Source organism: Wolffia australiana, chromosome 8, assembly GCF_029677425.1.
Source record: "Wolffia australiana isolate 7733 chromosome 8, ASM2967742v1".
Lineage (NCBI taxonomy): Eukaryota > Viridiplantae > Streptophyta > Magnoliopsida > Alismatales > Araceae > Wolffia > Wolffia australiana.
This window is the reverse complement of record NC_135842.1, coordinates 6,222,657-6,237,187: the sequence shown is the minus strand read 5'-3', so window position 1 is coordinate 6,237,187 and position 14,531 is coordinate 6,222,657.

The window sequence follows — 14,531 nt, the reverse complement described above, 5'->3', positions numbered from 1 at the left end:
CATCCAGCCTCGGACGATCGGCGTCCAGATCTCATTGCCAAGGACTCGGTTCTTGGGGTAGTAATCATCAAGATCTTCCTGATGTAATACAACGGGCGCTGGGATCGAACAACTCGTGTTACACCACAGGGAGGGTGAGGGCAGTCATATCATGTAGTGGAAATGACTAATGTGGACATAACGCAAGTGATGATGCAACGGTGAAATCACTGAGAAGTATAAATCCGACGTCGACGGACACCAATGACCACTAGGCTACGGTAAGTGCGACCTGGGAATGCAACTAGGCTCTCGATGACCCAAATGACGGGTTAAGGGCAGACGCTGGGAGTATGACTATTGCCGCTTGTGTGTGCACCATTCAAGCGCCAACCAAGATCGTGCCGATAGAAATTCAAGCGTCATTCAAGACCCAAATGACAGGGCGGGGTGGCTTCGGGTCGGCCGCGGGGTGCGGTGGCCTTCGGTCGGCCACGGGGCGTGACAATTTTCGGTCGAGCGCGCGGCATGGTGACTTCTGGTCATCCGCAAGGCCTCTAGTCGGCCGCGGGGCACCGCAGTTTCTAGTCGGCCACGTGGCATGGCGGCCTCAAGTCGACGGTCGTGGGTGCCTGCATCGGCCGCGGGCGCTACTGCTGTGACAGCAGGTGGCGTGGGTGGCCCCGGCGGCCTGGGCGGCCGCGAGCAAACCTGGGCGGCCGCGGGCAGTGCTGGGCAGCCTCAGGAGCAGCAGCTGAAACTCCAGCTCTGGCAAAGACGGCGGCAGTTTTCGGCGAACTCTATGGTTTTTTCTCTCTCTTTATTTTCACAGTGGCATTTTTGTAAATATGTCAAAAACTAAAAAATCACTAAAAAGACAGGAAAATCTCCAAAAAATCACATTTTTTCTCTCTTCTCTTTCTATGGGTGGGCCCCACCTTTTATAGGGGAAACTATGGGCCTCCCCCCTAATAGGAGAAGGCCCAATTAAGAGTAATTAGGGCGCCTAGTAGGAGAGAGAAACCCACTAACACGCCCACACATGGGCTCACACACACACAAACGTGTTTATCCATTCAACGATCTAAACAGGCGCGAACAAACAAAAACAAATACATACGCGGCCGACATACATGGCGTACTAAACAAGGAAAATGCAAGGAAAGATAACATCAAACCTTTGAGGCCCGTTGACAAGGCCGGGTACTCCGAAGGCTGGGTATCTTGCATAAGCCCTTTCTCGATGAACAGGTTCAACGGGGTCTTCGAAGCTAGATGGTCCCCCATCACCACTTCTTCTTGGCCCTGTTCTTGATATTCTGCTCCGTCACCACCGCCGCCGCTACTAACGCCGGTTTCACCCACACTGCCATCGCTGCTGTTGGCACTGACATTGCCAGCGCCCACAGTGCCAGCTCGTTGCGCTCACACGCACGAGTGCGTGCGCCCGACGCCCGCACTCGCGCCACCCCACGCCTGAGCGTGCACCCGACGCTTCCCGCCCGCGTCCACTGCCGCACGCCATGCACTCGACACCTGCACGCATGCGCCCCAACGCCTAACACCGCGCACCCGTACCCAATACTGCGCACCGCGCTCGCGCACCCAGCCCGCATACCTTGCGCGGCTGCACACCTTTGCACCACACTTGTGGCCGCCCTCATGCCTGCTCCGTTCAGCTTCCTAGCACCGCGTCCAAGCTGCCTCAACCTAGCTCCGTCACGAATTGCCACCGTCAACCATCGCACCTATTCAAATTAACGATTGGCCATGAAATTTTCTGGGTCTTTACCCATAAGGTGCCGTTTTCTCCTTTAACATTTTCCATATCATTACTTTTTTCAGTTCTGTCTTCCCCTACTTTCCTCCACAGCCGGAATCATTGACAACTCATAGGAATAGCCACTATTGTCAAGGGTTAGGAGTTCTCTTGTGGAAGTTGTTAATTCATTAGCAACGAGGGTTGTGGACACTATTGGGCATTTGTGCCCCTCACGTCCTATAGCATCTAGTAAGACGAACTGGCCATCGGGAGCCAGACCGTGACGAATCGCTCCTGAAGTTTTAATTGAACAACGTACTAAGATCAGTTGCCGGCTATTTTTCATTATATTCTAAAACACTTGTGACATCATTTGTTATTCTCATTCCATCATCATTCATCTGTGTCGTAATACGCGCAGTCCAATCCCGGCACACTTTGTATTACATCAGGTAAATTCAAAAATAAAAAATTTACCCCGAATGAGTAGTTACTTCTTCTCTATGAATCACTCCCTTGTGTTGTATTGGCTTTGCTTCCGAGTGATTTTATCTTAGTTAAAAAGATAAATTCCTTCAAATAAAAAGAACACGAAGCAACGCAAGGAAAAAAAACAAAGAGGAAAATAAACTAGAAATTATAGTACCACCTTTATTGAAAGAAAAGGGCAACGCATGGCCTCAAAAGTAAATGTAACACATGATTAACAACCATATGAACAAATTTATATTTTAAATTTGGTATAAAACTATACTAATTCAAGATTTTGAAATGTGTAAATTTGGTAGAAAAAGACATTATGCAATAAAAAGTTTTTACTTTAAAGTACAAAAGCAACTTCAAAGAGAATTTATTAAAATGAAAATCATATCATGCGACAATATGTATATTTTTTTATTTAAGAATGTTATTTATATTTATCCCTATCCACACATGTTTTTGTCAAATGTTCAGGCCAAAGAGTGTAAAGAAACTTTTAAATTTTAAGATTAAACTTGGAATACGCGATAGATTTTTTAAATAATGAACTTCTGATGTATATTGGAGTCAAATATGAACATTCCAATCCGTAAAATAATTTTATTCCAAATCCCATTGATTCAAACCATTGATCATAAAAATGTTCTTTGTCGAAAAGCCATTTCCTTTTGTTCTGAAGATTTTAGATTCGATAATATCATTACTCGCAACAATTTTATCTTGCAAATAAAAATTATCTAATTATTCATCCACTTGTTTTTGTCCATTATTTCCCTTATTCATAAATAACAAATCAATGTCCAAAGTAATGTCACTATGTTTTTTCTAAACAGCAAATGAATATTTGAGATAATTTTATCATCAAAAGAATGATTATTTATAAATTTATAATGAATTTGAAGATGATCAGGTTTTGGATTGTCTTTACATGGTTCTTCTACCATAACTTCATCATGCTCATTCTCATCTCCTTGAACCTCATTCTGGAGATTTTTCTTATGAAACAAATATAACTTTTTTGAAATGTTTAGTATAGGCATGATATGAATGCATTCGTCATTTTTATTCTCATTTAATGGCATGGAAAATGATTAAAAAAGTAAATTTATAGGATTAATTAAAGGTTGAGTTTTAAACTCACATTTTTTTGAGTTTATCTCAACTCTGTTACCTGTCGTCAGATCATGTTGAAGCTGGTTATGATTATTTTTTCTCTTATATAGGTCTTCGATCCTCTTTACTTTGTTTACTCTGCTCTATAATCGTTTTTCATTTCCATCCATTATTTCTTTCATCATATTCATCATTGATTTATTAAAGCTTTAGTAAGTCACATGTGTATATTGAAATTTAGGTTTAGAGTTAGATTGAGATTTAAAGTTTGAGTATTGTCATTGCTTCTGGAACGGAGGTTGGGTTCCATGGTTGAATTTGGTTTTTCCTTGATTTTCTCTTGCATTGGATTGGTTTTAGCCTCTGCAAAAATGCATGGCCTTCACTTCTTCAGCCTCCTATAATTCAACATCTTTATTTTAATCCTTCTTGTTTTCTTCATATTTCGTGTTGTTCTGAGGATGTTGAAGAAATATCTTTCAAAGAAATATTATAATGGAGACCTCCAACATCTTTATTGTAATCCCTCATTGCATGATCGTGTTGGTAATCTGGTTGGAGGTCTCCATTATAATATTTCTAGAGTAGAAAATCTTCATTGCATGATCATCCTGAAAACCCATAGAGCAATATAAATAATATATATTTGAATTTTTAGGAGTTCCCTTTCTGCTGTATTGATCATGACTTTGTTCAAAATGCATATCATTTTCTCCCCCATTTCCTGACATTTCCCATCTTCATGTTCATAAATACAACAAAAATAACAACATTTTATGATACTTTATAATTCATCCTTTTTAATTCTTTTTAATTATGAAAAGATTCTAGCACTTCTATAGGTAAAATCATGATTTTTCTTTGAAAAATAGATTCTCTCAGAGTTATTACATTCATCAAAGAATTTGGTTGTAAACGATGAATATCCTTCACTGAATATGTGATTTCAAAAAAATACTCTTTTTTCATATTAAAATTATTAATTTTAAGATATTTCTACTTAAAATTTGAATTGACTGCATTGTAAAAAGATAATGATACTTTAAATTTCATTCTTACTCCGAAATGATCATATAAATAGTTCATTATTTTCAGAAGAATCATCAAAAATAAAATTATATTTTGAATTAAATAAATAATGTGATGAAAAATTATGAAAATAATAGTCATAATGATTTCCAGAACAATATACTGAGGAATGAATAATTTTCTTGGTAGGAGGTATTGTCCATATGACTAATCCAGACCACAATTTCCTCTATATCTAATATCATGATATTCGTAATTTCTGCCATAAAAATATTAACTAATAACATTATAAGAAAACAGTAAAAGACTAAAGAGAGTAAGTATACCTTACGAGTCCTTCTTTGAAATGTTTTTTACACTAAAAAATATGTGTGAATGAATAATTTGAAATAAAATTCACTGACTCAATGACATCTGCTCCCAGGAAATGAAGCCAACTGATGAATAAAAAATTAGGGTTAAATACATCATTTAAGGCTTATGGTTATACAAAAATATTTATAATTTTTATACAAGGACAGGGAGAGAAAGGGTCAAATCCACATGGGGAAAGAGTTAAGTGAATTTAAGCTTTACTTTCTAAATTTTAGATTTTATATTTATTTATAAAATTAAATAGAATTCAATAGAATAAATAAAGCAAACTTTATTAAAAATAATTGTAGTTTTTTAAATTTACTTAGTAACCTAAAGTCTTTTACTCCTGCTTTTGCGCCTTTGGCAGAAGTGATGAAGTCACTTCTTATTTCATAAATTTTGTTTAACTAAATATAGTTTTTCATCATAATATCATAGATCTTACCTGCACTCCCCCTCGTAAACTCGCGCCTCAATGATTATTTATTTTCAATGATTAGAACTATGTGCCTTCTTGAAGAACGTTTGCTAACCTTCAGTTACCCACTCCTAAAACCGTGCCTTGGATTAACATTTCTGAGTTGGATCCTTCCTTAATAGCAAAAGCTATATGATCAGCTAGCACCTACCTAGTGCTTCTTGGCTCAAAAAGTCTTGCATCTGAACTGAAAGAAAGGTGTGAATGTGAGAAAATATTTATATTAATTAACTTAATTTATTAAATTTGATAGAACAATTTGGGAATTATGTATAAAAACTTATAATTGAAAATAGTAATTAATTCTAATTATATAACTTTGCCGTTGATGGTAGCACCAAGTGACACTTGATGGAGATGGAAATGAGTGGTGTGAAGCAGATGAAAGAGATGCCATGCTGGTTGAAAAAAAGATGATGGTAGATGCACATCGATGAGCAGCATCACAGGGGGAAAGTTATGACTATTTTATGGCTGCATATGCAATGGAGATGGAGGTTGATACGCAGTGATGAATGACTGAGTTGGAGGCAGTGTGGCTGATAGTACAAGTGGTGTTTATGGTTGCATACCTAAGCTATCACACTAACCTCCATGTCACATGCCCAACAAACAAGTGGTGTTTTTTCTTGACCTGTCTTCATATGAACGTCACTCCTTCAATCCTTCTTTCTTGGAGTGAAAGAACAGACCCAAATGAGCTTTTAAATGAGCAAATCAGTTAGCTAATTGTAATTAGGAACAAAATCCAATGATGCCTTTTCCTGAAAGATGTGGGGTTTTTTTAGAAAAGATAGTGAATGGACATAGGAGGGAAAGATAGATCTACCTTCAAAGTTTGAGTCAGCAAGTCATATTGGATTGTTAGATATCATTGTTTGAATTTGGAGCAATTTGTGCCATCCAATTTTTGCTCTCCTATGATATTCTGTCATCTCCAATTTTTTGGCATATTGCCTTCATGGCATGCAATTCTAGGAGTAAGAAAATTTTTTAAAATTAAATATTTAAATAAATTCATAACTATATTATGTAATCTATAGCGTTATTAACTTTACAATTTTAACTTCAAAAAATATAATAAAAATACCACAAAATATAGGAAAAATCATCATACCATTATATAAATATGATAAAAACCTAAATTAATTAAATAAGTATTAATAAAGGTTTTCTTTCTTATAGAATTTGTTATTCATGAAATTAATGTGAGATTGTTATCTTAAAATACCATAAAATCATTCTAAAATTCATTCTAAAAGTGTAAGAAATCATATTATGCCTTAAAAATGTGCATTTTGATAATAAAAAATAAAATAATCTCATAAAACATATGTAATTACTAATAAAAAGAGCATAAACATACTGAATAAATATATATTGTTATTCATTTTTAAATTATTTTTATATTAGAAAAATCTGAATAATTCACTAAAATCTAGATAAAACCTATAAAATGTAAGTAAACACTTTCCATTGATACTAAAGTTATTTTAAAATCATTTTACTGGTTTTATTCTATTTTATTGAATTTTAGCTACTAGAAAAATATCTAATATCCCAAAATAATATAAAAGCATTAGAAAAATACATATATATTCATAAAAAATCTTTAATTTATTAGCTGCGCTCTATGGTTCAACCATGAATTTCTCTGTGCATGTATGGAAATTATTATAAATATGTGGATTGGTGGATTTCTCTGTGCATGTATGGAATTTCTCTTACCATAAATATTGCTGCATGTGCAGCAGCTCCAACTATGAGAAATCCACCAATCCACATATGATGTGTGAACAATGAAAGTTGTGTACCATAGTCAGTAGCTAGGTATGGATAAGGGGGCATGGCGTACATGTGGTGAGCTACAATAATGGTTAAAGAGCCTAACATAGCCAGGTTAATAGCTAATTGAGCATGCCATGACGTTGTTAGGATTTCATAAAGACCTTTATGGCCCTGACCGATAAATGGACCTTTATGAGCCTCTAAAATGTCTTTCAAGCCATGACCAATACCCCAGTTGGTCCTATACATATGACCAGCTATCAGGAAAAGAATAGCAATGGCTAAATGATGGTGTGCAATATCGCTCAGCCATAGACCTCCTGTTATTATTGATTGGCCTTTAGAAGGAGCTCAATATTCAGAAGTATTTGCACATTTTCTAATTAACTTAATTTTAAGGGTTCAAGTTGTCATTCAAAATTGATTTACTTCATACACCTGAAATATTAAATATGTTATTAGAAAATGATGCAAAAGGGCAGTCCTTAGAGGAAAATTTTATTAGAGAATTACTTATTTTAAAATGGTGATTTTGAGGTGAGAAGAGATGTTTTATGAGATGAAAAATAGACTGAAATAGGGTGATATGAGAAGGTGATAAATAATGATAGAATATAAGTGTAAAGATTGTGAGCACAAAGATAGTTGATAGATGAGGGATAATGGCGATACGGATGGACAGATGTGGATGGAAAGATATAGAAAAAGTAAATCCAAGGAACTTAAAAAACATCCTTATGCTCTGCTAGGGTCAAGGCAATTAGCTGATGTCGGAGAGTCCCTCCACTTGTCTTTTGATTTATAACTCTTATCATCAATTTACATGAAGAAAAATTAATGAATAAAAAATAATTTCTTATACTAGCCTACCAATGTAGGGAGAAATTGAAAGATGCCTTTTAAATTGATACAAGGGTCTAGTTATAGATCCAATGGTATGGATGGGTAGAGAAGATATATGAAGCTACTCTCAAAATTTCACCCAAACTCATACTGAATCATTAGATATTTTATTCTAAAGCTGCATCATTATCAGCCATTAATGTTTTTCTCCATCCTCATAGATACAAAAAATCAAACTATCTTTCAAAAAATAAATTTTATCATTGAAGCTTGATAAAATAAATTTGTGATCACTTTAATGTATATAGACACGTAAAATCAATTTTAAATTTGATTCTCATGTTATCACTCTCTTGTCTTTTGGCCTTTTGTTAGATCCATTCCTGAGTAACTACAATAAAATTGTTTTGCAACACAATTTTCCTATGGAATAATAAAACATAAGTTTAAAGTTCCATCTGTAATGTTTTACATAAACTATCAGTTCAAACAGGTCATCTGCATGCCATGGTGGGATATAACCTGCCTCAAAGAGCGAATGCACTTAACAAGGCACTACAGTATGCCCCTATAAGTAGTGCAACACTTTATGAATCACTAGCAATGGATGTATTTTAGTGATAACCTCAAAAAAATAGGATTTTAATTCTTCATTGGTATTTTTGAGATTATTTGAAAAAATATAAACCTGTACTCACTTAGTAATTTTAGCTAGTGATGATTACAGATTGTCTCCAAAAGGAACCATTATTAAAAAAATAATATTCTTAATATAATGATTAGTGTGGTGAGATGAGATACATATTATATATGAATTTGAGTGACGAGAAAATGCTAGGAGACATAATGATATTAAAATGAGGATAGTAGTTAGTATTTATTAATAATTAAGATTTGAGAAGATCAAGTGAGTGCTTGGATGAATTGACATTAATGCGAAGAATGATGGGAGCGAGGTAGAGAATGAGTTGTACACAGTGAATGACGAGTAAGTTAATCATAAGAAAATGCGGTAAGACATGGTTAGAGAGTGTATAAAAGTGACGTGATAATACATAATCAATCTATGCCAACAATGATGTTGAGAAAGATCAACGTAATGCAATGATATTTACCATAGATCCTTTTAGATAATACATAATCAATCTCCTCATTGACAATACATAATCAATCTATGACATAGATCATATCGTGATGTAGCAATGCATTACCACACTCCACGTCACTTTCTCTTTCTTCTTTCTTCCTTTCCTAATGAATGAAATGCTGACATGTGTTATTCACATCAAAAAGAGGTTAAGATTCCCCAATGATTGTCTGATGTGGAACACATTTTCATGTGCCACATTAGAATCTATTTCCTTTTTTAACCAATCGAGGCAGTACGCGTGCGCGCCACAGACACCGACTCACTTATGACTTTTCTTTCTGCCTTTTTATTATTTTCTTCACGGTATACTCATCAAATTTATCGTAATTTAAAATTTTCCATTTTTCTATTAGTCCACGGTGCCTCTTGCGTATAAAGTTTTGCAGATGTTGAATGATGATTGGAGCATTATGGCATTGTGATTCGCAATGTCATAATTGCACCTTTTCACAATGACTAGTGATGAGCTGAATTTTAATATAAATAACTAGGTGAATTGCTATCGTTGTTTGTAATCAACTTATATAACATTATTTACAATGAACCATTTATCTTAAGATGTACATCACGAGTAGAGGGGTCATCTACGGGGAGGTAGATATCAGGGATTTAATTCAAGCTATTTAGAATGGATTTTTAGTAGATTTAATCTTGATTAAATATGATCTTTAGTGAAGATCATATTTCCAATATTAAATGGTGATGATCTCTATTGACTTCACTTCTAAATAACGAGTAGATCCTTAGAGACCATAAGGGAAGAAAATTGAGAAGAGGTTGGTAGGAGATATGAGAGAATATTAAGAGAGTATAGGTCCTCACTTCATACACCCTGATCCTCAAAAGAAGATTCAGAATGATATAAGGAGAGTACTCAATATAGGTTGGTGAAGAATATGGGGATTTAGGGGAAAGTAAGGATTAGATATTCCATCTAATGTTTTAGGCTATTCTTCTCTTTGATCATATAATGTGATCATTAGCTAAGTTCCTTCTTAAATCAAGACAAGGGCTAATACATTTCTCCCTAGCCAAGGCAATTTAGGATAACATAAATCAAGATCAACAAAGAAAGAAACTAAAAATCAGATAAACTACCAGGATAAAAGTTGATCCAAGGAGAGCTCCCCTCTGAGTGTAATCTGTGATCAAGCATCCAAGAATTGAAAAACACACAAAAATTAGGAATGTATACCTAGGGTAGAGGGGTGAAACAATTCCACTTTTTCCCTAAGGATTCATTAATTGTCTTTAGTTTTGGAACTATTCTCATAAAACCATCAATATGGATGGAAAGAGCATACAATGAAGAACTATCACTCAAATTTTGAGCTCAATTTGACAGTTGGATTTTCAGATATCAAGGTTTGAATCTGGACAAATCTAAGGTATTCGATCCTTTTGGCTTTCTCTCTTCACAAAATTTGCAGAAAATTCCTCCTCTTTTGCGCAATCTTATTTTGACGCCGTTCTAAGAAATATATGGATATATGCCCCTCAACTTTTCAATCACCTTTATTATCTCCCCTATTTCACCTGAAAAATTGCAAAAAGCCTTATATTCTTCCCTAAAAAGTTAATATACCGAAAAAATCAATGAAATTGGAGATTTATGTGTGCAAAAACTACAGAGAGCAGTTTAAGGGCCCTTTTCTTCATGTTCTCCACTCAATAATTTCAATAAAATTCAGAAAAATCAGTAAATATCAGTAAATATCAGGAAAATTCAAGAGAATATATTAAAGACATTTATTTCTTTTTTACTATGCTAACAAGCAATTATAATCATTTTAGTATAAATAAAAATCCAATATTTATGAAAGTAATAGTACAAATTACTTCTTATCAATTAGTGCAGCTAATCATTGTGAACACTCTTGATTAGTTTCCATTCAACGAACTAAATGGTGACACATGGCGAGTGCATTTTTAGGAAAAAACACTTTAATAATTCATTATAATATAATAATAAGTCATAAAAATATAATAAATCTATATTTATACTTAGAAATTTCATATATCCGTAAATTAAAGGCAAAAGTTTCGTAAAGAATATTTCAAATCAGAAAATTAATTTCTTTAAGAATATGACGTTAGAAAGATCCTTACAAATAACATTAAATCCGCAAAAATCAGAATATCATTCTAAAAATGATTTAATCATTTAAAGTAGATAACACACATTTATAAATATTTTTAATGCATAAATATGTGCATATTTCATCGAAATAACCTAATAATTTACGTGTTATCAGGCAGTCTCCCTCAGTATCAAAAGTGCTGGGATGGTTCCTTGAAAGTGCTATTTCTGGAAAGAACATGGACCACGTCTTGGACCCTTATCAAAGCAAGCAATGAACTTGGACTCAAATAAGCCATGCTGCTCAGGCATGTTGTTGGCTTGCAACTTCTCCTTAACAAAGAGTACTATGAGTTCTTTGTTTATTATTTATGTAAATGGACCTTTATGTTTGGGCTTTGAACTTGGATTAGGTTAGTGTAGCGTCATTCTTCCCCCATCTTAGCAAAAACAACATTAGTGGAGTTCATTTTAAAAGCACTTCTCTATTTGTTAGCTATGTATGCCACAAATTTAACAGTATACACGATTTATTTTTGTCTTTTTGCTGATGTGAATATCCTTGTGATATTTTTTATGGAAATAGTTTCTGATTTTATGTGCTGGTAATCGAGCAAGTTAAATTCTACATAGTTTGTGACCCATTTCTTTCATGCAACCCTTTCGATGATCATTAGTGTCCATCGTCCCAACAGCACAAAGAAAATCCAATTAGAACCATGATAAACAAAAAATAGGGGTAAATTTTATGCAATTTTAAACCCTTGTCATTGTCAATTTTAGCTTATACAATAAACTTTATAAAACCCTAACTTAAGATGTACAGTGATAAGTAAAGGTATTGTCCAAGGGAAGCTAGTAAGGAATTCAATTTGATAATTTTCTTGATAATTCAACCATAATTAGAGTTAATTTGATCTTCAATGAAGATCAAATCAATTTAATTAGACAAGGAGGTTAGAGAGGGGGGTGAGAGGAGTACAAGAAATAAGGGGCTCTAAGTTGAATTAATTGATCCAATTGAAAGGATCAAAGAATTCAATTAGAGAGATTAAGAAGAAAATTTAGATGTGTTTTGGTTGGTTCTTTAGGTTCGACAATTCAGTAATAACTACTCTATTGGATAATGAAATGGAAATTTTAATATCCTAGAATGTTAACCCTATTTATAAGTTTTTTTATAGTTTTCCTTTATATGCACTTGGAATAGCTAGGAAATCTCTCAATTTCTCCTCTCAATCCTAGTCAGGGCTTGTACATTCCGCTCAAACCAAGCGATTTAGAAGTTCAGACAGGGATCAAGAAGAACGATTAAGAAATGCAACTAACAACATCCAAAATACACCAAAAGTTCAAATATAAAGAAGAAAAAGGTACCAGATAGGTTGATCCAAGCTGGAGCTCCTCTCTGTCTTGCAGCTGTAATAGAGCACCATCAAGAATGACCCCCTCCTCTCGAACTTCGGCTTTTATACTTAAGTTAAATGGTAAAAAATACTATTTTATCCCTAATTAGTAATTAATTTTTATCCATCAATGTAGGCAAGATCTAAATAATCCAACCATACAGATAGAAAGAGGGGATCAGGACAAGCTAATCCATAAAAAAATCATCTTAATCGGACTTCAAGATCAAAAGTTATTAATAAATGAATTTAAACCAATGTTAACCATTGGATTTGAATTCATTTCTTTAATTATTTTATCTTATAACAAGCAATGACGTGTCACCTTTTTATTGGCTGACGAAGTTTGAGTTTCAAATGGCGGCTTGATTCTGCGACAACCACATACCCCCCTGTCGAAAATGAAATAAAAAAACTATTAAGATAAATAGAGATCGTACAAATAGAAACACATTTAGTAATGCATTCCTAACAAGGTGTCCAATCAGCAAAAGCCACGTCATCGCCCGTGCGTGCGCGTTGTATGTGCCGTGCAGGCGGTGAACTTACCGCTCGGCACTGATCCTCATCAAGCGCCGTCGGATTCTCATCCGACGGCCACGATGAGGCCACGTCGATTGGTCGAAAACCTCCCTAGCACTTTTGTAATAAAGTCCTTAAAAACTGGAATTTCTGCCTGACGCCGTCCACAGGTAATTGTATATATGCTCCTTGCGCACTCTCTCTCCTCTGGTTTCTCCTAAAAACATTAAAACAAATATTAAATAATTGCAATAAAACCCTCTAACTGTTTAAATAATATCTTTACGCCTGCATACACGACCGAGAGCTGTTTTTGAGGGCATAATTGCAAAAAAATAATTTAAAACTCATTTTATCATTATAAATATATCTTTTTCCCCTTTAAAAATTCAATTCTCACTTAAATAAATCTCAAAAAATCCAATTAAATCTTAAATAAATCCTAGAAAATTTCATAAAATTCCAGAAAATCCAGTACTTCATCCCCATAATAATTAAGCTCGAAATTAAATTTTAAACCTTCCATTTTCATTTAAAAATAATTATTTCAAGCTCAAATAAATCCCAGAAAATTCATAAAATTAACAGAAAATTAGGGAAAGATCAGAAATCACTTGGGAACATTAAATTTATGTAAATATATGATAACAACCCCATTTTAAGCTCTTTAAATGCATAAAATTGTGCTAATAGCATGAAATAAAGACCGAATTCAGGGTGTTATCACACCACCCCAGTATTTGCTCTCCTAGACTTTGATAAATAATTTGTGCTTGAACTAGTAGATATGTCAGATTTGGAAACCAAAGAAATTATTATGCACGGGGATTACCCTAGCTTATTTTTTCTAGACCTTGTTCACTAGAAGTCAAAATAAGTCTTCCTACAGGAGGGAGTTTTTGTCCATTATGTTGGTCATCCAAAAGTTGTGTCATTATATGATACATGCCTTTTAATATTTTTAAGATCACTATAACAAGTGGGTTTGCAAATTGATGGGTTATAATTATGAAATTTAATTAATGTTAGTGGAATACAGTTGTCATCATCAAGATCCCATGGTCTTAGTGATCCACTTGATTTGGGAATTTTGATGGATGACATGACCTTCCAAAATGATACTGAATGATGGCCATCTACAGAAAGTAATGCAGTTATCCATTGACCCAGAATCATATCCCAAATTAAATCTCCATATATGTATTATTTTCCGTACACCTCACAACACATATACTCATGTACACATGGTTACATGTGCATGCACAATGCAAAACACTCATGCGAGAACTGAAATGCGTGACAAAATATTATGTCACCATTAGGGCATTACATTTATGTGTTATGTTTAAGTTCATTTAATTAAGCATTTATTTGTTATTATTCTTTTATGATATTTATCATAAAATCCTTTAATATATGCAATCACTTAGTAAATTATCGTGAGATCATAGTTGAACGATCATGAGTCCTTAAAACATATATCTGACATATTCATGCTCAAAGGATATCATGATAGATACCAAAATAGTATTATTATTTAATCA